The following is a 26,160-nucleotide window of genomic DNA, read 5'->3' as shown; positions in this document are numbered from 1 at the left end:
CTATTCCCCACAAATGGTTTGAAAAGAGTTCCAGTGGGTGGGGGAGAAAGCATAGGGGATTTTTTTTTTTTTTTTACCCAAGTAATTTTATGCTATTTGCCACCCTCTGGGAGGCTGATAATCCACGTCAGCACATTAGCGACTCTGAGGAGATTCTGCAGTAGGGAAGTCTAAGGAGCTCTGCCAAACTCAGGGGCTTCAAAACTTGTACAATCCTTTTTTCTGAGAATGCTTACTAATGTCTGCTATGGCTCTAATCTCTACTTGGGAAATTCTATGAATTTATCTCAAGGTTAATTTTCATCTTACAAGAGGTTAAAAATTAAGTTTGACCTATACAGTGACTTAGAAGTAGTTTGTTTAAATTATAAAGAACATAGAAGGCGACTGCAAATGTCCCCAAGAGCACACGTTTTCTCCAGGCTTCTAATCCATCAAATTTAGTTGCCCATTATCTACTCATTCTTCTCAAGGCACCTTGAGTTGAAAAGTCTGATGAACCTGAGAACATAAAATAACATTTACAGATAATCAACCCATTTCCTGAACACCACCTCACGGTAGTTCCATTTATTCTACCAACTTGCCTCTCATGTAATCACACATTCACTATAAAGGAAGAGGAAAAGGGCAAATACATTACATTTCTATTATACAAGTAGTCTGTGAAGTTTCCCCCATGTTGTTTCCTTATTTCAGCTAAAATAACCATGTTCAAAGGGTATATTAATCCCATTGACCTTTGCAGAGCTATTTAGAGGGATCTCGCCTTTTTCCATTTTTCTTTCTTTCCATGTTAAAGTTTTTGGTGGAATTTCCTCGCCCAAGTCAGTTCTGCAGTCTATAAAGTGCAGACGATAAAGTGGAGGCTTAATGATTCAGTTCGTTTTCCTTTATCATGTGGCTGCCCACACAGCCGACTCATTATTATCAACTATAACAAAAAAAAAAAAAAAAACCTCAGGAAAATCGTGGGTGCTAGTTTCAAGCAGTTCTTTTGATCTATGAGTCATCCTGGCTCCAGCTCCGACTTCAGGCAACTTTTCTTAGGCTTTGTATTTTTAAGTCTCTGTTTCCCCCTCTACAGAATGGGCTGCTAAGAGCTCCCACCTCATAGAGTTGCTGAGAGGGATACGTAAAATAATGCACGCAAATATCACTCAGTCCATTTATTCAAAAAAAAAAATCTGTGTGCCTGGAACTCTGGATTTGAAGTATGCTACTACACTTCATTGCTACAGTAAAGCTGTATGGTGTCTTCTGTCACAGGATTTCCATAAATGAAGGAACAGAGAAGTGAAGGTGTTGGTCAAGGATCCCCCAGCTCATATGGAGAATCATGGATATTAACTTTCTGAGATTTGATTCTTTATTCTTTCTTTTGCACTACAGTGATACTCAACAAAATGTGTTGTTTGCATTTGCCAGATACTAAAGCAGGTGCAAAATTTTGAAATAAATGAAAGGAAGGAAGGGAGAGAGAGAGAGAGAAAGTGGGGGGGAAGATAGGAAGGAAAGGAGGAAAGAGGGAGAAGAAGGAAGGAAGGAAGGAAGGAAGGAAGGAAGGAAGGAAGGAAGGAAGGGAGGGAGGGAGGGAGGGAGGGAGGGAGGGAGGGAGGGAGGGAGGGAGGGAGGGAGAGAACCTTCAGTCAACCCTTGTCTTTAGGCACTGCTGTAAGGTAAACAAAACCAACTCGTCTGTCCTTCCGACCCACGTCCAGGAACAGTTGCCCCAGAAGCCCCAGATCTCCTCCACTGTCTGGACTTAGCTACCTACCCCGGCAGTGGCCCATCTTCTAGATCAATGTATGTAGCTCTTCCCTGGGCTCCTGTTGCAGGCAGTGATGGAACAAGGATCTTGCACTAGGATGGAAATGAGCATCTGCTTCCCTCAGTGAGAGAGCCTAGATGCCAGGGCGGGGGGCGGGGGTGATTTTAGCTTAATTAAGAAGAAGGCTTAGTGACTGTGAAGTTATTTACCTGATGCAGGAACAGCAGCTATTCCCAGATCACACCTTGAGTAGCAATGTTCTAGAACATTCTCAGCCCTCTCTCCTCTCTCCTTTGTCGATGGAATGTAACCGTTTTATGTTCATTTCCTGAGTGTTCTGTTCATTTCTATCTGTGACCTGAAAACACTAATTCATGTGAAGGTATTGGTGTTGCTAAAAGCTCATGTTTTAGCATTTATAGATGAAATATTCATCATTAAAAATGGGTCTGTGATAGTTGTTCCTTAACCCAGAGATCCTTCCCATAGAGGGGATTTTAGCTACTGTGCAAGGCAGTGAGAAATGTATATGAGGGGGACAATGACACTTCACACTGATTCCAGATGTGAGTGTGTGTGTGTGTGTGTGTGTGTGTGTGTTGCCACATGTGTGCCACATGGGGTGGTGAGGCAGGGCGCATGATGTGCAAGTTAAAGAGAGAAACTACTCTTTAGAGGAGAGTGCCTCTGAGTCTGCCAGGGACAGGCAGGTGAGTGTGAGCCTTGCTTCCCACTCAGGGGCAGGTGCACTTTCTCTCCTCTTGTCCCTATTCATGGTGCAAGGGAGACTACGCTCCTTCGGGCCAAGAGGAACACCTGGCACACTGTAGGCACTCAGTCAGTTCACAGCAAGCACCTACTGAGCGCCCGTTTTTCCAGGCACTTGTCAGACCCACCCTCCTGGCACCCACACTCCAGTGGGAGGGACATCAACAGGGGGCCATGGAGGGAAGATCCGAGGAGACTTAGGAAGTTCAAGTTGGAGGCAAATGGAGGAATAAAGAATGTGCCATGGGCACTGAGTTTTCTTCTTCTTGGCCACATTCAGCATGTTCCAGAGCCGTGATAATTCCGTGGCAGGCCTGAGTTTGGGTAACAAAATTGTTCTAGGAGGGACTTGGGTTATGTTTAAGGAAAAGCTACCATACTGAGATAGACTTCCACGGAAAAGAACAAATTTCATTCCCAGAGTTTTTAAGAAAAAAAATAAATAAGTTTTTTTAAAAAATGAATGGCAATTGAAATCCATTCCTAACCAGGATCCATGGGTTGAAGGCCATCTGAGTCCCTGCTGCCACACATAAGCTGAGTGGCCTTGGATGAGTCCCTCACTCACCTCTGTCAGCCTCTATGTCCTCAGCTGCAGAAGGAGAAGGACGCATTGGATGGCCTCTCCAGTCCCTTCCAATCCTGTGATTTCAATGACACGAAACTCTTGTGGTCCCCTGAAGTGCTCTACTTCTGTATTCTCATTTTGTTCAAGTTTTTCAATGGAAAAATCAAATGCAACACTTCTTAGAATACAGTGAGATTCTCAAAACTTTTTAGCAATTCTACCCAGTGCTGGGGTCACCGTGTTCCAGAGTCTGGGAGAGGAGTAGGGCACAGGGAGCACCACAGCGTCTGCACAGACAGGAAGCTTTGGGTACATTCCCTGCTGTCACAGCACAGGTAAGCCAAACGCTATGCAAGCTAACTGCTTAAATGCAGTGTGCAAACCCAATTTGGATCATTTAAGGCATAGCATAAATATACTAGAGAAATTGTTATTAAGAGAATCTTTTAGTATCTGTGGCAAAGCAAATGAAAACCTCATATTTCATTTTTGTGACATTCTAGGTTTGTATGAATTTATATTATAAAATTACAGTCCATACTTACCAAGGACTCACTCTGTGTTGGGCTCTAAGCCAAAAGCTTCTGTATAGGATTGCACCTAACAACAGCTTCACAAAATCAGAACTGCGATTATCACCGTTTTATGGGTGGGAAAACACAGTTCAGAGAGGCTGAGTGATTCACCCAAAGTCACACAGTTAATAGAAAGGAGAACTCAAAGGTAAACCTATAGGAACTGGGCAGAAAGCCCAAGTTCTTCACCGTTCCTGGATACTGCCCTTGAAAACTGAGGCAAGGTCTGCTCTGAGAACCTTTGAATCGGGGGCTCACTTAGTCCTGTGGCTTCTATTTCCCACATCCCAGAGTCCCTATCCCCATTTCTCAGCTACTGAGACTTGTTTCCAGGCCTGAAAAATGACGGACCATTTCCAGGCACTGCTGCTACTCTCGAAGCCCAAGACTGAGCAGAAATAGACGGCGGAGGCTCAGGACAGAGTGGCCAGAACGGTCCCTTAGGGAGAAAAGGAAGGAAGAGTGAGAGAAAGAAACAGGAAGAGAAAAGAGGCATATGCCTTATTTTAATTCAAAAATATGAAGGAGAAACTGGGCACAGGGACGCGACACTTATAATCCCAGCTACTCCCACCGAGGTGGAACCAGGGGGATCACAAGTTCAAGACCAACCTGGGGCAACAATAGCAAGACCCCATCTCGAAAAACAAAAGAGGCAAACATAGGAAAGAGGACCACATGGTTAAATGAGCCCCAGAAGGTAACACCAGGGTCCTCGGGTGAGACCAATCGGAAGCAATGCAGAACCCACCCCCTTAACCTCCAAGACACCATCATCTTTGGCCTAAACTCCCTCAACAGCATATTAGTTCCCAGTTCAACACATTCCAGTGACTCCTCACTTTATTCAGAATAAAAACCAGTGTCCCCATGTGGCCTGGTTCCTAATTGCTTTCTAACCTCCTATCCTACCTCTCTCCTGGGGAAACCACCACCCACCTGGCTCCTATCACACTGGGTCCCTGGCTAAAGACACCAGGCACACTCCTGCCTCAGGGCCTTTGCACTTACTGTGCCCATGGGGGGGGGGGATGCTATTCCCTCAGATATTCCACTGGAAAAATCACTCTTCAGTGAGACCTTTTCTGACCACACAAGCTAAAGATGTGAGTACTTTCCCTGCTGGGGTCTTTCCATGGGGACTTCTTTTTATTTTGTCCATAGCTTGCTCACCACAGCTTAAACAACATCTTTGCACTCAAAAACTTGGAATGGAACCACCATTTGACCCAGCCATCCCCTTCCTTGGTCTATGCCCAAAGGACTTAAAAACAGCATACTACAAGGGACACAGCCACATCGATGTTCATAGCCGCACAATTCACAATAGCTAAACTGTGGAGCCAACCTAGATGCCCTTCAGTAGATGAATGGATAAAGAGACTGTGGCATGTATACACAATGGAATATTACTCAGCAATAAAAGAAAACAAAATTATGGCATTTGCAGGTAAGTAGATGGTGTTGGAGAATATTATGCTAAGCTAAGTAAGCCCTCCCAAAAACCAAAAGCCGAATGTTTTTTCTGATAAGTGGATGCTGATCCATAATGAGAAGGAGGGACATGAGAAGGAGGAACTCTGGATTGGACAAAGGGGAAGGAGGGAAAGAGAGAGGGTATGGAGGTAGGTGGTGGAATGAGACGGACATCATTACCCTAGGTACATGTATAATTGCACAAATGGTGTGACTCTACTTTGTGTACAACCAGAGAAGTGAAAAATTGTGCTCCCTTTGTATACAATGAATCAAAGTGTGTTCTGCTCTCATGTATAACCAATTAGAGCAAATTTTAAATTTTTTTTTAAAAGACTGAACCCACACACACACACACACAAAAAAAAAGCATTTGAACTGATTTTTGAACAACATAAAAAACTTCCTTAAGTTTTCTATAGATGAAATGAGACACCCCGTGGGTGAGCTAGAGAAGCCCTACCCCAACCCCGTCCCTGGAAGTATTCAAGCAGATGTCAAGGGACCTTTTGGTAGAGCACTGGAGATTTGAGCACTGGAGATTTGCATGGACTATATTCGTCCAAGCTTCTGCCGACCCTGAAACACCATATTCTAGGAATCCACTCTAAGATGGTAAGACACCAGAAACTAGACCTGGGATCACGTGCCCCATCATCTCTGCCTAGTGAAATGAACACAGGTAGCTTTTGTTTGGGGGAGGATTTTTTTGTTTGATTTTCATTTCTAATGTAAGTCTTTTAAACCCCATGAGTCTATTTGGAAACATTTTCTCCTGAATACAAAAAAAAAAAAAAAACCCACCATACATCTAATTGCAAATGAGAAATTTCAAGACCAGCTAGCGTTATCAAATAACTGTATTATCTGAAAAAAAAAATTCATCATCTCACGTAATTTAAATTCTTGCCCTTTGCTCCCTTGTGTATATTTTTGCATTAAAAAGTCTGCTTAAAATTAGTTCAGTTCTTTCCTTTAGGGTAGATTTTTAAAACAAAAACATGGGAGGATTATAAGGATGTAGAGAATGGACTGGTCATTGAGATTTCTTTTATAGAGTGTCTTGATTTATATGTGATAAGGTGGTATGGGAAAACCAAAGAGAAGACCAAAGCATGCTCCGAGTATACACAAATCAGTGGTCCACTGCCCTCCAGAGAGGAAAAGACTTTGATTTTTTTTTTATAGTAATAAAATTGCAAGACCCTAGAGATAGAGACTCGGTCTTATTAAATGTGGGATAAAGTAAGATCCAGATATTTCCTGTAGCCCCCTGCCCAAGGCTGGAAGGTGAGGTTCTTAATTTTTTGAAGAGCAGAAAGGGTGGTCAGTTCTCTGCTCCCTGGAGAAAGGCCAACTGGAAACCATCCAGAGCAGAGGTGCTGCTCCCTCGCTGTTTATGACTTGCCTGAGCACAGAGATCAGAGCCCAGGGGAACGTTCAGTTCCAACGCTTTTATTCAACACAGCCAGAACCAGGTTCCTCGACACACACTTTTACAGAAGTCTCTCCTTTCTAAGCAAAGAAGGAGCTGTTTGTTTGAAATGTTCCATGAGTGTCCCACGTCCTCCTGTTGCTGTGATGTAGCGCATTCTGGACGGGAGCCTACAGGTGCGCCATGCCCAGGAATAACACTGCCACCTGGGACCCTTGGCTCACCCCATTCCCTGCCTGCCAGTGTGGGACTGTCGACATCAGGGATTCTCTTTTGCTGTTGTTGTTCTTATGAGTTATCCATGATGGTAGGATGCATTTTGACCTACATTGAGGAGTATAACTTCTCATGCTTCTGGTTGTACGTGATGTGGAATTGCGTGGGGCTGTGTATTCACACAGGCACATAGGAAAGAAATATCTGATCCTACTGTCTTTCCTCTTCCCATCTCCTCTCCCTTCCCTTCATTCCCCTTTCTAAGTACTTCTAATCTTTTCTACCCACTCCCCATTGATTTAGCATCTGCATCTCAGAGAAAACATTTGGCCTTTTGTGCTTTGGAATTGGCTTATTTCACTTAGCACGAGAGTCTCCGGCAAACGCCATGATTTTATTCTTATGGCTGAGCAATATTCCGTTGTGTATATATATACCACATTTTCTTGATCCATTTATCTGTTGAAAGGCACCTAGGCTGGTTCCATAGTTTAGCTCTTGTGAATTGAGCTGCTATAAACATTGATGTGGCTATGTCCCTGTAGTATGCTGATTTTAGGTCCTTTGGGTATATGCCAAAGAGTGTGATAGCTGGGTCAAATGGTGGTTCCATTCCAGCTTTTCTGGGAAATCTCCATACTGCTTTCCAGAGTCGTTGCACCTGTTTGCAGTCCCACCATCATTCCTTAAGGGAAGTCCCCATGTCGGGCCGAATGGTATTCTTCAGTGGTGTCCCTCTTCCTCACATCGTCTCTTTCAGGCTGCTCACACCCACCTCATCCTCAACGATGAAGCAGTTCTTCATTCTGCAGATGAATTTATTATAGAAATGGAGCTTAGTGAAGACTTTCCACAGAACACTCGCAGCATCTCTGTGGGTCCAGAACTGTAATCAGTGCAAGATGAAGACGGGAGTGGGGTGGGAGAAGCAGGTGCCATGGAGCAAGACGTAGAGGTAGCCACGCGGAGCCCAGAGCCAATCCTCAGGCAGGAGATTATGACAAGATAAACAGCAACGCCATCAGGTGCTCCATGCCATGAAAACGATTGTATTGGACACGATAATTGAGTGGATTTAACCTGCACTGAGTCTTGGATAACAGAAGGGAGGAGGAGAGGGGTGGAAGGAAGGGAGCCGGTAAGGTCAGCCCCTGCAGAAACCTGGCCAACGTCAGCTGGACAGACCACGCTCTCTGTCCTAGGGACCTCCCCTCCATGATGTAGCCATAGGGTGCAGAGGGGCCACAAATAACCTCAGGGGATCAAACAGTCCGAATGTGTGAGTCTCACTTCTATGTCCCCCACAGGACAGTCTAACGATCAGAAACATTCCTCAGAAAACACAAAATTAAAATGCTGCAACCAAGCCACCAAATTCCCCTTTTTCTGCAGAGAATCAAAGACTCTATATGAGTGTATTTGTGAGCTGCTTCTCCTTCAAAGGAAAATTTGGTGGGATGGGTACCAGGGATTGAACTCAGGGGCACTGGACCACCGAGCCACATCCTCAGCCCTATTTTGTATTTTATTTTATTTTATGGGTCTCACTGAGCTGCTCAGTGCCTCACTTTGGCTGAGGCTGGCTTTGAACTCGTGACCCTCCTGCCTCAGCATCCCGAGCCGCTGGGATTACAGGTGTGTGCCACCGCCACCTGGCTCAAAGGAAAATTTTTAAGCAGGAAAAAATTAGCAAGAAATTTTGAAAGCAGGAATGAGACAAGGCCCAAAAGGCACAGCCACAGAAAAGTCCAGAAGTGTTGGTGCTCAAATCCCAGAGAGAAGGAACCAAGTCTCCCAGGCTGGTGCAGCCCCATCCCAGGGATGACCCTGACAATCCCCTCCTGTAATGGGCCCTACAGTCCACCCTGAATGTGACCTTCAGGCCCCAGGAGACGGCCCTGGCTACATAACTGAGGGCACCCTTGGCCTCATGGTATGACTTGGATACGGCATGGATATTGGCCTGAAACCTCATCCTCATTGTGCGGTACTAAGAGGGTGGAAACTTGACCCCTCTATGGTGTGTAGAAGTGGGACCTGTGGGAGGTGGTCAGGATCAGATAAGGCCACCAGAGTGGAGCTTCCATGATTGAATCCTGGTGGCCTTAGAAGAAGAAGGAGAGAGACTCAAAGAGACATATATATATATACCTGTACCCTCCCCGTGTCTTGCCGTGTGATATCCTGTACCACCTTGGGACTCTGCCAGCAAGGCTATCACTACATGTGGCCCCCTAACTTTGTACCTCCAGAACCCTGAGCCACATAAACCTCCTTTCTTTGTAACTCTCCCAGTCTGTGGTATCATGTGTTTCAGCAACAGAAAATGAACCAATACACCATGTAGGTAAGAGCCGCCATCCCGCCTGCCTGGAAGAGTTTGAATATTAAAGATAATAAATCAAGGGTTCAGTGTAGAGCCTGGGACAGCAATTACTCAGGTGGTATCTATTATTACCATTGTTAATCATAATAATTTTAATATCACCTTTCCTCTCTATCAAAGTGCATTTCTTTCTTACTTTTTTTTTCCCTCTACTTCAATAACTAGAAAGTTACCTACTCAGATCCCCACAGGGCTTTCTTCTCCTGTTAGTGCTCTGGGTCATCCTGGTTTAATCAGTCCTCTTAAAGAATCACCAGCCATTCTTCTGGCTGACATTTTAATCAGGTTTTCCCAAGAATCCCAAAGGAGGGGGGAAATGGAATTGCAATGGAAAAAAAAATCTACTTTTCTCTATATGCCAGTAAATTATAACTCCGCAGCCACCTCAGAAAAAGAACAAAAGATGCATGCTGGAACATTTTTCTGACTGAGAAAATTGACAAAAGCAGTAGAACGAAATTCTCTGCAATATTGATGGGGGAGAGGGGGCTGGCAGGGAACAAGGCGGATCTGCAGAGTCGTGTCCTCACAGTCCCTCTAACTCAACACTGAGGGCACCCAGAGGACACATCCCCTTACAGAGACAGGAAAGGAGAGCACCCTTAATACCCAAAATGGAAGATTTTTTTAAGAAAACAAGACATACAGGACTTGGTGCTCTGATGCACCTAATATTCTGCTGTTCACAGCATTTCTCCTTGGAAATTCCCTCTGGCCCTGAGCTCAGGTCTCCCCCTGGCAGCATCTTCGACTGGTCCTGAAGATCTCTCCAAAACAGACCTCTGTTCTGAGATCATGGCTCAGTCCACTGCTACAAAGGAGGACCTGGCACAGCGTGAGCCAGACCACGTGAGGTTGCATCTTGGCTCACTTCTTAACTACTCTGCACTCTTGGGCAAGTTACTCAGCCTCTCTGAGTCCACAGTCACCTTATTGGTAAGACAGGTACCAATACACCTTCCATTCATGCTGCGTGGGGTTGAAGTGGAGTGGTGTCGGTCAAGAGCTCAGCCGGCATCTTGTTTCATAGGACACAACCAATAAATGCCTGGCACTGAGAACAAATGGGAGGAGACAGAACGGAGGAAGCAAGAGTGACCCTGATGTCCTTAGTATGCCGCCAGCTCCCATCCTCCTCCCCGTCCTCACACCATGTTCCTTGCACCCATGAATTAGAGCTGGCAGCGGGAATCAACAAGGAGCAATTGCCACACGTGTTAGTTTGCTAGGGCTGCCGTAACTAAGTACCAAGTGGCTTCAACAGAGGCTGCAAGTCCAAGATCAAGGACTGGCTCTCTCTGGAGGCTGTGCGAGACTCTCCCCATGCCTCTCCCCCGTCTTCTGGTCAATCTTTACTGTTCCCTGGCTGGTAGATGCTCCCCTGATCGCTGCCTTCATTTTCACATGGCATTCTCCCTGTGTGCACACATCTATGTCCAAATTTCCCCTTTTCTTTTTTCTTTTTTTTTTTAAAGAGAGAGTTAGAGAGGAGAGAGAGAGAGAGAGAGAGAGAGAGAGAGAGAGAGAATTTTTAATATTTATTTTTTAGTTCTCGGTGGACACAACATCTTTGTTGGTATGTGGTGCTGAGGATCGAACCCGGGCCACATGCATGCCAGGCGAGCTTGAGCCACATCCCCAGCCCCCAAATTTCCCCTTTTCATAAGGACACAGGTTATACCGGAGCCAGATCCATCTAAATGGCCTCATCTTAACTGACTACATCTACAACGACTCTATCTCCAAAGAGGGTCAAATTCTGAGGTTCAGGGGTGGGGGGGTGGGAGGGTCTTCAACCCATGAGCTAGGGCAGAAGGAAACACAATCTAACATAACACCACTTCCTTGCCACGTGACACTGGGCAAGTTACTCAGCCTCTGTGCTTCAGGTTCCCCAGAGCTAGTGTGAGGACCGGGGCAGAGCTGTTGGGACACTCCACACGTCCCCTGGGGCCCTGCCACTGTGGTTCTGGACGTCCAAATCTTAATACCCTGAGGGCTTTCTGTGGCAGCCCAGTCATTCTGCCTGTGCCATCTAAAGTTCCAGAGAGCTAATAATCACAGGGAGAGGCCCTCGACCACCAACCCCACACAAGTGGGTATATACATACCCCAGTCCCCTCACCTCTAGGGTGAGATAGCTCAGAGCTACCTGGTCCGCTCTGCAGGGACTACAATCTTAGTCTCCATGTAGCCTTCTGAAGAACCCAATCTAACACCTGGCACTTCCTCTTGTGAAGACTAAATAAATTAATATTTAGAATAGAAGCTAGCACATAGTGCTGCCTGAGTGTTGTCTGTTTGTATTCTTAAAGATTAACATTACATCGTAATCAGCATGGTTGGATCAGGATAAAGCATGGGGAGGCCATAGTAAGAGCTCAATAAAAGTTAGTTATGGCTTGTATTCATGAATTCTTTCTTTTTTCTATGGTGGAGATGGGTCTGCGCATCTCTATGATATTTTTCTCTTCCCCAAGGCCTCTCGCTGTCCCCTCTACTCTCCCCCGCCCCGTGCCTGGTGTATGTCAGTGCTTCCAATACTGGCTGCATAAATGAACTTTTAAGCTATTAACATTCACTTTTTGTATTTGGCTCTTTCCAGAAAGGATTTCTGAGGAGGTGGAGGAATAATGTAGGTCTGAGTTTATGTGTCCTGACAAGCACCATGGAAAATAAAACATACAAGCGAAGATTCCAAAGAGCCCAAGATTGGAAGCCCTCATTAACTAACGCTAACTCCTCCTGCCCGAGCAGAGACCGCAGGCTAATAACACTCTGAAATTGCTTAAAAGCAGTTATGGCCACACAACCGAGGTACAGCAGGAGTCCACTGGGAGCTTTCATAGTATTACACCTGAGTTCTCTGTGTCAGGGAGAGCTCTAGAGACTGTTCCTAGGCTGCAGCAAGTTGGGAAAAGCCTCACTCAGCAAATAGCATGCCATTAACTTGGTGTGTGTGGACGGTACCCAGGGAAGCAGTGATTGAGTCAATAAAAAACCAGAGTGGATAAACAGGCCCAGGCGAGCAGAGGGGCCTGGGAAACGGCCATCGCCCGAGGAGATTCAAAGCAAGGCCAGTTGGAATATGTGGGCTACTTTAGATGAAAGTTCTAGACAACACACATTGAATAAATGGTGACAGTAATATGAAAATGATGTCATTTAACAAAAATACTGAAGTGCTTCTTGTATTCACAGCACTGTCCTAAGCACCTCGCCTGAAGTTAACCCTCGTTGAAGCCTCCCAAGGGCCCCACGGGGCAGGCTGCACCATCACCCCTGTTTATCTTGAGGGATACTAAGGCATGGAGATTTGTTCATGTACTTCTCATTTAATCTTCACCACCGTGTTCTGAAGGAACGAGCTACCCTGACTTGTCCCCATTTCATAGATAAGAGGACTGAAACCCAGAGAGGTGGATCCTTTGTCCAAGGTCACACACCTGATAAGTACTAAACCAGGGCTCAGAACTGGCCAACTGACCATGGTGCCAACATGCTGATTGCTACACAAAATATGTTTAGGTTCACCTCCAAGAATAGCTAGCATGGAATTGGGGCTGTGTATTAATAATAATAGTAAACCTTCTGGAGAGCTCAACATGAGCCAGGGAGCATTTTTCTTCACTTTTAATAATTAGCACTTCTTTATTACAAATCCTGAGGCAAATGGCATATTAAACCCATTTTACAGAACAAAAGACTGAAGAAAGTTGAAGGCCCAGTTCTGGAGTCACTTGGTACACAGTGGAGCCAGAGCACTTGGCTGCAAGCCTCTGGGTGCAGAGCCTGTGTTTCTAACCACTTGAATCAATTCAAATGGTGTTTCCAATGCATGCGGGATAGTGTGGGGATCCACAAGGTAAGGACCAAATCAGCAGCTGCAGTGAATTCCCTTTATGCCTCATCACAGAGGAGTTTTCACATGTCCTGATGTTTCCATTCCAAGAACTTCTTTTGAAACTGTCGATCTAATCCAGGAGAAGACTTTCTTGTTCCCAAGAAAAAGAAAACACACAAACAGAACAAGGCAAGGACATGGCACATCACACAGCTGTCATCAGTGACTGTCAATGCCGCCCAGGAGGAACGAGAACCTCAGGTCCACCCCTGGATTCCCCCTGCAGTGTAGAGCAGGCCACTGCTTTGCCCTTTCTATATGCTGCCATTTTTTCTGTAAGCATTATTAGAAGGACAGACTCACATGGAGGTGACACTGGCCTGTTGAAATGATTTTGTCAAAAAAGTGAATCTACTGGCCACTGCTCACTGCACTGATGGGGGTAAGCACTGCTCGCTCTCTCTGCTGCTAAGATACCTCCATCTGCAGTATGTGGCAGGGAGAGGCAGTCACAAAAGGCCAAACAAAATACTAGAAAAGATGAGTCTTCTTTTTTGTTAATATTTTAAGTTCCAGGAAGGCTGCTGGTCCATAGGCCAATGTGCTCCAGCAGTGGCATTGGCCCGAAGGCAAGGATTTCGACCAACTGGTGGGGTGGAGCCATAGCGTTGAGATCATCCCACTCAGCTACTCTAATCCATTCAACCTGGTAAGATGGAAGTCTTGTGTGGGAAGTACCTGGGGTGTGTAAATCAGAGGAGCACCACCAGGTCTACTTTGGGGGGAGTCTTGGCTAGATGCACCATCTTGGTATGACCTTCCCATACCACCCTGTCTTGATACACCTCAACACAACCTTGAGGTGGTGTCAAGGCAGGGTGGTATGGGAAGGTCATACCAAGTTCTACTGAAGGTCATACCAAGTTCTACTGAAATGACAGAGGAACATGACAGCTTGTGTCACCCCGCAGGCATTGTGATCAGACAACAGGTTTCACTGACTTTTGTTTCTGAGGAAATTGGCACCTAGCTAATTAAAGAATTCAGAAAATATCCCTTGATTCCAGGCCATGACCCAGGAGGCAGCTCATCCAGCTAATGTTAAAAACAAAATAAATTGGGGTTTGTTTTCATCATCATTCATTGAATACCTGATTCACTGTAGTAGATATTTTGAGAGGGACAGGCTCCTCTTACACTCACAAGCAACCCTATGGCATTACAGAGGAAGGATGCAGAGGCCGGGAGAAGTTAAGTAACTTGCCCAAGATCACCCAGTGTGTTTATGATCTTAGCTGGGATCTGAAATATTTGATTCCAGCTTCCATGAAATTAAACACTCCCTTCCACATAGCCCCACATTCCATTCGCCATTGCGGGGCTCCTTCCTCTTCCTCTTCCTCAACCCTCTCTCCTGCTTGGTGTTCTCCTCCGTTACTTTCACTAAGATAAAAAAGAAGGCACAGAGTCTGTGGTCCTGACACGAGGCCTGGTCCCAGCTCTTCTATTTCAGACCACACCACCTGGGCCCTGGTGTGGTCAGGAAATCTTAGTCCTGATGAGGATCCATCCTGGGGGCTTCAGGGAAGGGTCCCTCTTGTTGGGGTGTACGCTTTGGCTTCAACAAGGCCACCAGCCCACTGACCGGCAGAGCTCAGGCAAGCCTCCAATTCTCTGAGCTTTGAACATTAAGAAATACTCTGCCAACGAGAGATGATGGTCTCTGGGTTCCAGCAATTCTTATTTATGAAATGGGAGTCGATGGCTTTTATTCACTTAATTTTTTAAGTCTAATAAAGAGAACTGACGGAGGAGGAATATAGCTCAGTGGTAGAGTATTTACCTGTCACGTATGTGGCCCCGGGTTCAATCCTCAGTACTGAGAGACAAAGGAGTCAGAACACTTCCTTTCTCCAAGAAAGAGAGAGAGAGAGATGCAGAGGTAGAGAAGAAAAGATAAAGAGAAGGAGAAACAGAAGAAAAGAAAGAAAGCAGAGAGATGGAACATAGGCAAAGAGACAGGGAGGAAAGGACAGACAGAGAAGCACAGACAAAGACAGAAGGCTAAAGATGAAGCTAGAGGAGTAAGAAAGGAACTCCACGCCAAGCACAAGTTTCACGCCTGTTCTGTCAGCTGCAACTTCAAGTAAATGACCTCCAAGACTGGGGTCAAATCTAGTTTTAATGACTCAACTTCTGTCTTCCTCCAACTGGTTGACCTGTGGCTGTCTCTTCCTTGACTGTCACTGTGCTGCACTGTATTACTCACCCCACAGAACTAATCACTGGCGCATGTCAGCAAAAGGGGCTTCGCTGCCAGTAAAGAAGACATTCTGGTCGCACACACCCACCGGCTGCTTCCACATGGTTTGAGACGATCATTTTCCCACGCTGGGTCTCCTGGAGCACTTCGCTGCTCAGCATCTTACCCTCCCTGTACCACTAGCCCCTGGGCAAAGACTGTTGGTTGCTCACTGAATGGGCTAGATGCTGGACGACTCCAGGTAAACAGACCTGAGAGCCCAAAGACCACCCGCAGTGTTCAGAGGAGGTAGGGCCTGTAGAGAAAACCTTTTTATTACATACAACACTTCATTATTTTTCCAAAACCTTTGAAATGCACAATTTTGTCTGTGTGGGGCCTCCTATAGGCCAGGCAAGTGCTCTACCACTGAGCTACATCCCCAGCCCCATGAATCACTCTTGACACCAAGTACATTGGGTGTTTTGTTTTGTTTTGTTTTGTTTTGTTTATGCTGGGAATAGAATCCAGGGGACCTCACACACATTAGGCAAGTGCTCTACCACTGAGCCACATCATCAGCCCTGTGCTAGTTATCTGTAACAAGCAATTCTCCAACTCTCTGCAGGCACCAACTGGGTGTCCTGATGGTTTAATTTTGACAATGACTACCCAGGATGGGTGAAGACCCCACAGGTTAAGAGTTCCATCCCATAAGACCACCCCCACTTCAGATGCCAATTGCCAGTCCAGGTCTCCTATTCATCTGAGTGTCTTATTTAAATGGAATATTCCCGCCCTCGGGCCTGATAATTTGCTAGAATAGCTCCTCACAGAACTCAGGGAAACAGTTTACTTACTGATTCATAATAAAGGTTACAACTCAGAAAGAAACTGCAGAGCAAGGTATCGGGGAGGAACATGGAGTTTCCACGCCATCTCTGGGCACACCCACCCCCAGCACCTCCACACTCTCACCAGTCCAGAAATCTCCACACTCCATTGTTGGGGATGTTGTGGAAGCTTCCTCATGCAGTCAGGATCAATGAATCCTTGACCATTGGTAATCAAGTTCATCTTCAGCCCCTCTCCCCTCCCCTGGCCAGGGAGTAGAGTCAAAAATCCCAACCTCTAATCATACAGTTGGTTCCTCTGGCTCTCATCCTCCAAGAGATACTATGCTAGCATGTACTCGGGCTTGGTGGAAAGGAGCGTACCCAATCACTCAGGAAATTCCAAGGGTTTTAGAAGCTTTGTGGCCGGGGTCCTGAGATGCAGACAAAATAGATATTTCTTATTTTATTACACTATCCCAATTACCAGCCTGCTACAGGTCCAAGAAATAAACCCACTTCTGGGAAATGACAGTGATGTTCCCTTCTGCTTTTAGGATTAAAGGTAGCCCACATCAGTAATGAGAACATTGGTCCTTAACCCTTGATCACCTGATGACCCTCCCAATAAACAGTTAAAATCATGCAGATCATCCAAAGGCTGCTTAATCAGAGCACCCCCACTTATCCTTGCAGATGCCCCTCTTGAGGGCCACCTACCTTAAATCTGTCTCTTGCATCACAGTCTCTCTGTCATACACTTCTGAGGCTCACAGCACTCCTGACATGCTGATAGGAAAGGTAAGCCTCAGAATAGCCCATGAGGTGCTAATTAATACTCCAAGAACATCTATTACCCACCAGATACTGTCTGAGGGCAGCAAACCACCTCATGTAATCCTCTGGTCCTTCCTGCAAGGAATGTGGAAACTGAGATGCTATAGGGTTAGTGGCTCAGGCGTGGTCACTTGCTAGCACACAGCCCAGGATGGGACTGGGACTTTGACTCCACATCCAGGTATGTCAGGCAGATCTTCCTACACTCACTCCTAAAAGGTTTCAGACATAGATTCATTCATGAAAGGAAAAATCTCCTAGTGGGTAAAGGAGGTATGTGTTGGACAGCAAATCTTGAAAAACAAAATACTGGAGTCCTCCATTTATCTACAATGAGCAATTCCTTTGATTTGGCACCGCCGCTCTCTGTGCCCTCAATAAGATGCAAGTGCTGACTGCATCCCCCAGAAGTGCCGGCTACTTACAGAAGAGGTTTCAAGAGAGCCAAAATCTACTTGTAGGAGTATCCTTACCAGGAGCGTCTTGAACAATGAAAATTGCTTTCCTAAGTGAAACTGGACTCGAGTGGTTTGTTCTGCACTGTTACAGTCTGTCCAGTTAGTGGAAGTGTTTGTGTAATTTTTTTCAAAGTTCCAAAACAACCCAAGGAGATAATAAAATACCATCCTCTTTATTGAAGTCTGAGATTCCCTGAAGCTGAAGACTTCAGATTGTGGTGTTTGATTGCCCTAAATGAAAATGTTGCAAGATAAAGAATCCCCTTGGTTCTAACCTTCAAGGAGAAAACCATGCCCAGAAGCAAGGAGAGGCAGTCAGTCGAATACATTCTCCCCCTGCTAAATTCCAACATTCTGCAAAAATTCTCTCTTCTCCCTAACTACATTAGTGAAGAAAGCAATCAATATGAAAACACCAGGTTCATCCCAAAGGGACCTCGATGGCTAGACAAAAACTCCAAGCAGTTCAAACTTAAATGGATGATCCCTTATCCTCTATGTGGTACCTTCTCTAAGTTACATACACATCTTGATGTTCAAAGTTAAAAACTCAATTCTAATAAACCATGGATTGTGTTGTTAGTCTGATGTCAGGCAAGGCCTCTGTAACCACATCTGATTGGAGTGCCTTTGTTTCAGGAATGTTCATGAGGGCTTCTTAGGTTTGAAGTACGCTCTAATAGGATTTTCATCTCCCTACACCACCTAAATACAACAATGATCCTTCATGTCCTTCTTCTTCCTCAAAATCAATTTACTGACAATGCTTTGGGTTGATTATAACATGGCCTATACTTTCTCCTGAGTTCACCAGAAGAAAACTTCTGTACCAGAATCATAATGAATAGAATTCCTCATTGATCCTGTTCCACTTCCCATCACTGCTATAGGATGTCCTGAGAAAATAGGTAGATGGGAAAAGGTAGATTAAGGTGCCTAGGAAACAAAGTTGGGGTATAAATCATGGCGAGCATGAAGGATTTGATGAGGACTCTACCTAGAAAAATGAAAATATGAATTCACGGGATGTGTGTATCATGCCTTTTACTTACCAAAAGGTAGGAGCTAAACATCTTTACACATTATCTTAATATGGAGTCATGGTACTTTTTTTCATCTATCCCCCCCAAAAAAATTGAATGACAACCCAGTTTACCATTCATCATTTCCCATTCGACTTTAAGAGAATGATTACAAAGAGAGTTATTTCCGTAAAAATTATTCAAAAATTCTTCTGTCTTCTTGCTACGTGGTTAGTCTGAGGTTGGGCAACGCCTTTGCCTATCTTCCTCATTGAGGCAGTTTCCAATTATGGCTACATCCCCGATTCCCTTCAAACTTAGTGTCTTAAAATAACAACACCGATTTTTCTCACAATTGGACAATTTGAGCAGGGCTCAGTGGCAAGAGCTCATCTCTGCTCCACTTGTCACCACGTGGAGGGGTCAGACTGAGGGCTGGGATAATGTGCCAGTGCATTCACTCATATCGAGACAGTCAGGGACCACCGTGGTGGGTCAAAGATTGGAACAAAAATGAAATAAACCCCGGGCATCATACACTATGACCCTCGGTAGCATGGCATATTGCTCCTCCGGCCTGTGTCTTTTCAGCAGACCTGTTATGAGACCCTGATAAAACCACAGAAGCAGAATGTTTGCACAAGAAGAAATTGTCACCAGGAGAAATTGGAAATAAAATCTCCATCTTCACTTGTTCTGAGTCAACTTAAAAATCACTAATTTTGGAGGTCACCGAGCTGAGCAATGCATTATTTGTTGCCCACTAGCTTTGTTGTGGATAACAACCCTGGTGTGTGGGTTACAAAAATAATGGTTGCCTAGGTTACTTTTCAGGGACTTGAAGGTTGCTTTTGCTGAAAACACTGACTCTTCACACGGGTCTGCAGACATCGGGCGGGTGATAGGAATGGGATCTCTGTCTTTATATTATGGGAGCCCCCTTTGCTGCCTTAAATTTGGGGGGGTCAGATTCTGCTCATCCCTGCATGTAGACAAGCTGCTTGCCTGTTGGAGCTGATATGTATTTTCTTCTACCCCACAACTGTGCTTCTTCAGCAGCTATGGCAGCCTAAGCATCCCCAGTCCTTCAAACCTACCGTAAGGCCCAGATTGTGAACACAAGGCTCAGTGTTCACACAGGATGAGAGCAACAGCACCAGCAGCAAGAGCACAGGTTGACCAGGACGGTCCAGTGGTCAGAGTCCTCCCCAGCAAATCAATAAAAACTTGCCTCTCCCTTTGGTTGGAGAGCAGCCTGGTCCCTTGATCAGACAGCAGTGCTGTCTCCCTAAAGGAGAGGTCCCATTTTCCCACCTCGGCCAGCCGGTGACCTAGTTAACGCCTTGACTGTAAGCATTCATGCTCACTTGACTTAGCTTTGTTTCTATGTCATCAAATCAAAAGTTCCCATCTCAATACGTCTGGCAAGGGAGATTTCAACAGCGAGGGGTCCAAACGGCAAGGGCCCTTCATGCTTCTTTCTCTGTCCTGTTCTGATCTCACCATGTGGTCACTCCAGCCTGACAGTTTCAAGGTACCTGGATTTTTTTAACATGGTCACTTGAGGAGGCAGAGCCCTGTCACTTTCCACAACCTAGCCTGTAAAGTCCCACAATATCACCTGTGACACACTCTCTTTAGAAGAAAACCTCTAAAGCCAGCCCATTTTTACTGGTAGAAGAATTAGGCTCATGGAGGTACGTCATAGAACCTAAAACCACCAGAAGCATCTACCGCATCATCTCCCTCGTGATTTTCTCTTCAGGAAATTGGCTCAGCTTCACCAGATTCATTCACTAGTGGTTCTGTGTATGTTTGGCATGTTGGGTTCATGAGGGCTGGGATTTTTATCTGATGTATTTGGGGGCGTACATGGTAAGTGCTCAATACATATCTGTTGAAGTACGAACTGATTCAGTATCACTTTAGTTCTCCAACATCTCTGTAGCCACCTTCACGAAATCCGGTGCACTTTACAAAGTTCGAGATTTTACTTTGCAATCAGTTTTTCTTGTCTTTTTATTACATTGTCTGAAGTCAACAACTTGCAGCAATCAACAGGAAACTAGTAAAAAGGATGTTAATGAGACGAGCATAGATAGAAGCTAATTATAACCAAGGAGGAGCACTGAGAAGGGGACTCAGACTGTAAGCAGCCACTTCATTTTGGGATGAGTATAATATGAAGCTCGGGTCCCTCGTGAAAGCTTGAAACTTACAAGAGTGCAGATAATGAAGACTTGGATAATAAGGACTCCCAGAATACCTTTGAGCAAATCAACATCTCTCCTAGATTCAACTTTTTTTTTTTTTTTTTTTTTTTTAGCTATGAAAGGGCAGTATCTCACAAGTTATAACTTATTGGTGGTCATAGATGAGCAGACAGGGATTTAACATCCATGATGACAAACTTACAATCCATAATAAATAATGGAGATGTTTAAAATAACCGTTCTCTAAGGATTATTGACTCCAGAGCAGATGCTGTGTTAAGGGTATTTGTTATCCCATGTAGTCTCTTGAGATAAGTGTTATTGTTATAATTTGGGTCTGGAATGTTCCCCCAAAGCCCTGTGTTGAAGGCTTTGTTCCCAAGGCTGTTGGAAGGAGGTGAAAACTTTAGGAGTTATGGCCCAGTTGGACAAAATAGGTCATGGGGCTGTGTCCTTGAAGGGTGCATCTTGTTCCTGTGCCTTCCTCCTTTCTCTCTCTGCTTTCTGACTGTCGTGAGATGAACAGCTCTGCTCTGCACACCCTCGGCACCGTGAAGTCCTCCCTCACCACAGGCCCAGAAACAATCGAGCCAAGTAACCACGGACTAAAACCTCTGAGACCATCTGCCAAAATAATCTTCCCCCACTTTAAGTGTTTTTCTTTGGTATGTTGCCACAGTGACAGGAAGCTAACACACACGTGAATATTTCTTCAAATACTCAAATGAATTACGGAATTTCCCCAGGTAATGGAACAGAAACAGGACCAGACTCCAATCTCCTAAGGAGCACAACTGATCTGTGGTGTAGAGTGACTCCATCAAGCCTGGCTACGACACTGGAACTTGCTGGAACAGGGGACCCATGGAACAGGTTTGTCTCAGGCTTAGCAAAGGACCTTTAATTACAGGAAGGCCTGAAGGACCACGTCGTAACCCAGCTTCACAGACAGGCTTCTGAATAACTCTAATTTAGACATCTTTCTTCCCCACGAATCAGAGCACATTTTTTTCCCTTGGTGGATAAGTCATTGCTTCCACGTTGTCCTAAGATCACACATTTTCAAAGAGCACGCTGGAAATTAAAGAGAGCAAAAGCCTTTGTCCCTAAAACTGATCTCTAAAGACTGAAAACAATTTACAGACATTCTCTAACTCACTGTCACAACAAAGCTGGCATTCTTATCCCCCATTTTACTCATGGAGAAACTGAAATAAGAAAATCACGGCTTGACTTTGACACTGAACAGAGGAGCTCTGTTAACTCTGCTACGGGAGCTGCCTGGGGGAGGTCGGGGAGGTAGATTGGCCATGGCCTAGGCCCGTTTTCAAACTGACTTCATCAAATACATTTTAACATTCTGAAGATAAAAGAGTGGCTTGATGTGCCTGACCCTCCCCGGCTAGAGGAGGTCAGCTCTGTAGAGATTTTGTCTTCTTTCTAGATTTGGATTTTGTGAAAGAATTCCTTTTGACAGAGGGATCATCGACTTCTAAAAACTAAAACCCTGATAAAACTACTTGGCCTGGAGATATTTAGAATATGGTACCTTTAAATTTTACTTAGTAGTATTCGATAGCTATTCTGGAATCCAAAGCAGTCACGAATGGCAAACCCTGAGCTTCTGGGTGCCTGAAATGGTGCTAACCATCTTGACAGACACGAGAAGATTTCACCATGATAAGCTTCCGCGTCACTGAGGAGGAAGTTGAGCTTAGAGAGGTTTAAGTCCCCTTCCCAAGACCATCGAGCTAGTAAGTGGTAGAAACAGGATAAACCCAGGCATCCGAAACTCCAAGCCCAAGTTGTTATCATGTCTCTATATCAATTTGCGACCTCGATTCACCCTAAAGTCCCTGTCAGAGAAAGACAGAATAAGCAGCTTGTTAGTCGTACTCCTTATAAATTAAGACTCCAGAACAGACCAAAGCCAGAAGCAACACAAAAGAATTTAACTGGACTTTGTCACTAATTCTTGCAAAGGAGCCTCTAAATTTTTGGAATTTCCAGAGTGATGAGAGGGACTTAGTTATTCATGATGGACCCTAGTAATATGCTGAAGAGGTGACTCATGTTTGTCCCCTGAAGAGGTTAAGCCAATGAAATGACACAGGATGGGGGCTGGTTGTGCCAGAATGACCAAACACATGATTAGAGGGTTGGGGTTTTGGGTCTCTGGCAAGGGGCTGGTTAGGACAAGTTCAACCTTTTGGGCAATAATTCATAACTCAATAATCCTGTCTATATAATAAACCCTCAAAAATAAAAAATAAAAAACTCTGGACACAGAAGTTTGGGTGAGTCTCCCTGGTTGGCAATACTCCAGGTGTTTTGTGTCACTTTTGGATGTTGGGAAAGAGGTGCACCTTAACTCTCTGGGGACAAGCTTTGCATTTTGGATTTTCCCTGACCTCATGCTCTGCCTCTTTTTTGGGGGGTGGTTCTGGTTTACAACCTTCCTGCTATAATACACTTGTAACCATGTCATGATTACGGGGAAAAAACATATAATCTTGTTTTTTTTGTTTTTTTGTTTTGTTTTTTTTAGTTTTCGGCAGACACAACATCGTTGTTTGTATGTGGTGCTGAGGATCGAACCTGAGCCGCATGCATGCCAGGCGAGCGTGCTACCACTTGAGCCACATCCCCAGCCCATAATCTTGTTTAAAAAGCATGTAAACGTGCTTTTTCACCAAGATGGCGCCAAAAGCTAAGAAGGAAGCTCCTGCCCCTTTGAAAGCTAAAGCCAAAGCAAAAATTTTGAAGGCCAAGAAGACAGGGTGGAAAGGCATCCAGAGTCAGAAGAAGAAGAAGATCTGAAGGTCACCTATCTTCTGGCAGCCCAAGACATTGTGGCTCCAGAGGCAGCCCACATATCCTCAAAGAGCAGCCCCAGAGAAACAAGCTTGACCACTCTGCCATTCCCAGGTTCCCCCCGACCCCTGAGGCAGCCATGAAGAAGACTGAAGGTGGAAGACACTAACACACTAGTGTTCCTCGTCAATGTCAAGACCAAACACCAGACAAACAGGCTGTAAAGCTCTCTGACATTGACGTGGCTGAGGTCAACACCCTGATCAGGCCTGACAGAGAGAAGGCTTCCATTGAACTGGGCCCTGATTATGATGCTTTGGATGTTGCCAACACGATTGGGATCATCTAAACAGAGTCCAGCTGGCTATTCTAAACATATCTTTTTTCAACATAAAAAACTGTAATCATGCGTATAGCATTTTCCTAAGTTCTATGAATCGTTTTAGCGAATTATTGAAACTGAGGAAAGGAGTAAAAATTCCCAAATTGGTCATAAGTGAGCATGACCTGGGAAGCCCCAGCCAATGGCTGGTGTCTGAGACTAGGGCAGCCTCATGGCATGCTGTGCCCTCCACCTGTGAAGTCTAGTCTATATCTGGGGAGTTAGCATCAGAAGCATTGCACAGGCTATGGGGAGAGCCCTGCACTCATGTCCACTTGGTGAAAAGGTGTTTTCAGGATTCAGAACTGGCCCTCACACAACTTTCATAAAAATTAATTGGACATGACTTTCCTTCGCTCATAAATGATTACATAACCAGTGTGACTCCACACTATGTGCAACCACAAGAAGGGGATCCTCATGGGAATGGGTTGTACTCCATGTATGTATAATATGTCAAAATACACTCTCCTGTCATGTCTATCTAAAAACAACACATAAGAATATACTAGAAAATAGTAATAGATGGAAAATACTAGCAAAAAAAAGAAATAGATGAAATATAATAAATGTTATTTTAGGTTGAAAAAAAATACTATTTTAAGGATCTGTCCTAGTTGGGCCCACCATGGCAGAATGCTCTAGACTAGATGGCTTATAAACAACAGAAATTTACTGCTCACCGTTCTGGTAACTGGAAGGTCTAAGTTCATGGGACAATCTGGTATCAGGTGAGGACCTATTCCTCATCGATGGCACCTTCTGTGTGTCTTCATGTGTCAGAGAGGGGCTAACTAGCAACCCTAAGCCTCTTACAAGGACCTTAATCCCATTCAAAACCTCTCTCAAAACCCCCACCTCCTGACACCATCATTTTGGAGATTAGATTTCAACCTATGAATTTGGGGGACACAAACATTTTAGTCCCAAACCAGGCTATTGCTTCCACAACTAGGTTTCATTCTCGCAGTTAAGCCTAGGATTGTCCCTTAATCCATCCGGCCCAAGGCATATTCAGGATGAGTGAACCACCATGTCTGCTTTAAGACCCTCACCAGAGAGGCAGCCCTGCCCTTGGGCTCTATGAGTTTCCTCCTCCAGACTTTTATCCTTGTTCACATCTCTGCTATGTAACAATCTAAGACATTACCCCTCATTAAAATGTTTATAAAGAAGAAGAACAGTATGTAGGTAGGTACACTTAACATTCTTTTGCACTATTTTTCAAACCTCCAAGTTAACTACGAATCTGAATGGGGCTTTAAAAACACTAAACGTATTTATAAAATGAGAAGATAAAGCAAAGAGCAGATCAGTCTGTGGCATGGTGCGGTATTTGAATTCAGCAAAGGAAGAGGGAGAATCTTAGAATCATAGGATTCATGTTACTCTTATAAGGAAATAAGAAGCAAATTTAGGGGTCATAAAAGGACCCAGAAACGCAGCTGGGTGACACATTCCTATAATCCAAGTCTCAGAAGCCTGAGGTGGTATATCACAAGTTCCAGACCAGCCTCAGCAACTTAGGCCTAAGAAACTTAGCAAGACCCTGTTTCACAATAGAAAATAACCAGGGCTGGGGACACGGCGTAGTGGTAGAGTACTCCTGGTTTCAATCCCCAGTAATTGGGGATGATGTAGAAGGCACTAGAGATTATCTAGTTCAAAGGCTTCATTTTGAAGGTGAGAAAACTAAAGCCCATGAATAAAATGAAACATATTCCACTAAAGTGATAAATTAGAGAATCTAAAGACAGAAAATTCTTGGAATATATTTTATATTTAGAAGTTAAACAGATTAAAAATATTTTTTTCAAAGCCAAACACTTGAATCATCATGCTATCTTATTCTCAACATAGTATGAAAATGTCACCACCTACAATAGAATGACCTTACAATTATGACACTATTTAGTGTGGCAGTCTTCCAGGATCCTGGAAAAAAGGGTCCCAGTGTGTATAGCTATGGAAGCCACTCTCTTTCTAGAAGAGTAGAGGAATGATCCTTTGCTCCTGGATCCTCTTCCTAGAGCTTCACAATGTTTCTGGGACTTGTTCCTAAATGATTGATTCTCAGTTCTTCAGTTATATATTGGACGACAGGGAAGCAACTCAAGAAAATAGAAGGGAGACCAGTAGAGGAGAGGAGGAGGACAAAGGAGAAGAAGAAGAGAGGAAAGGAAGGTACAGGGAATAAAACTGACCAAATTATACTTTCATCTTGTGCGCCTGTATGAATGTGTGATCGTGAATGGATCCCACTGTTATGTATAATTATAATGCACCAATAAAAAGAAAAATAATAAAATAAAATTGGATG

At 44.6% G+C, this 26,160-nt stretch overlaps 1 long non-coding RNA gene and 1 pseudogene across 1 annotated transcript in view; one reads left to right on the top strand and one right to left on the bottom strand.

Moving 5' to 3' along the window:
- LOC120892270 (uncharacterized) overlaps window positions 1-24,629 on the bottom strand; it is a 32,177-nt gene extending 7,548 nt beyond the window's left edge. The window contains exon 1 of the long non-coding RNA XR_013425789.1: window positions 24,524-24,629. This is a non-coding gene — a long non-coding RNA (uncharacterized LOC120892270). The remainder of the gene's footprint in view (window positions 1-24,523) is intronic.
- On the top strand, window positions 23,334-23,867 carry LOC101973411 (large ribosomal subunit protein uL23 pseudogene; annotated as a pseudogene).
- Window positions 24,630-26,160: the final 1,531 nt, after the last annotated feature.

Source organism: Ictidomys tridecemlineatus, chromosome 9, assembly GCF_052094955.1.
Source record: "Ictidomys tridecemlineatus isolate mIctTri1 chromosome 9, mIctTri1.hap1, whole genome shotgun sequence".
NCBI lineage: Eukaryota > Metazoa > Chordata > Mammalia > Rodentia > Sciuridae > Ictidomys > Ictidomys tridecemlineatus.
This window is presented reverse-complemented; position numbering and strand designations above follow the sequence as displayed.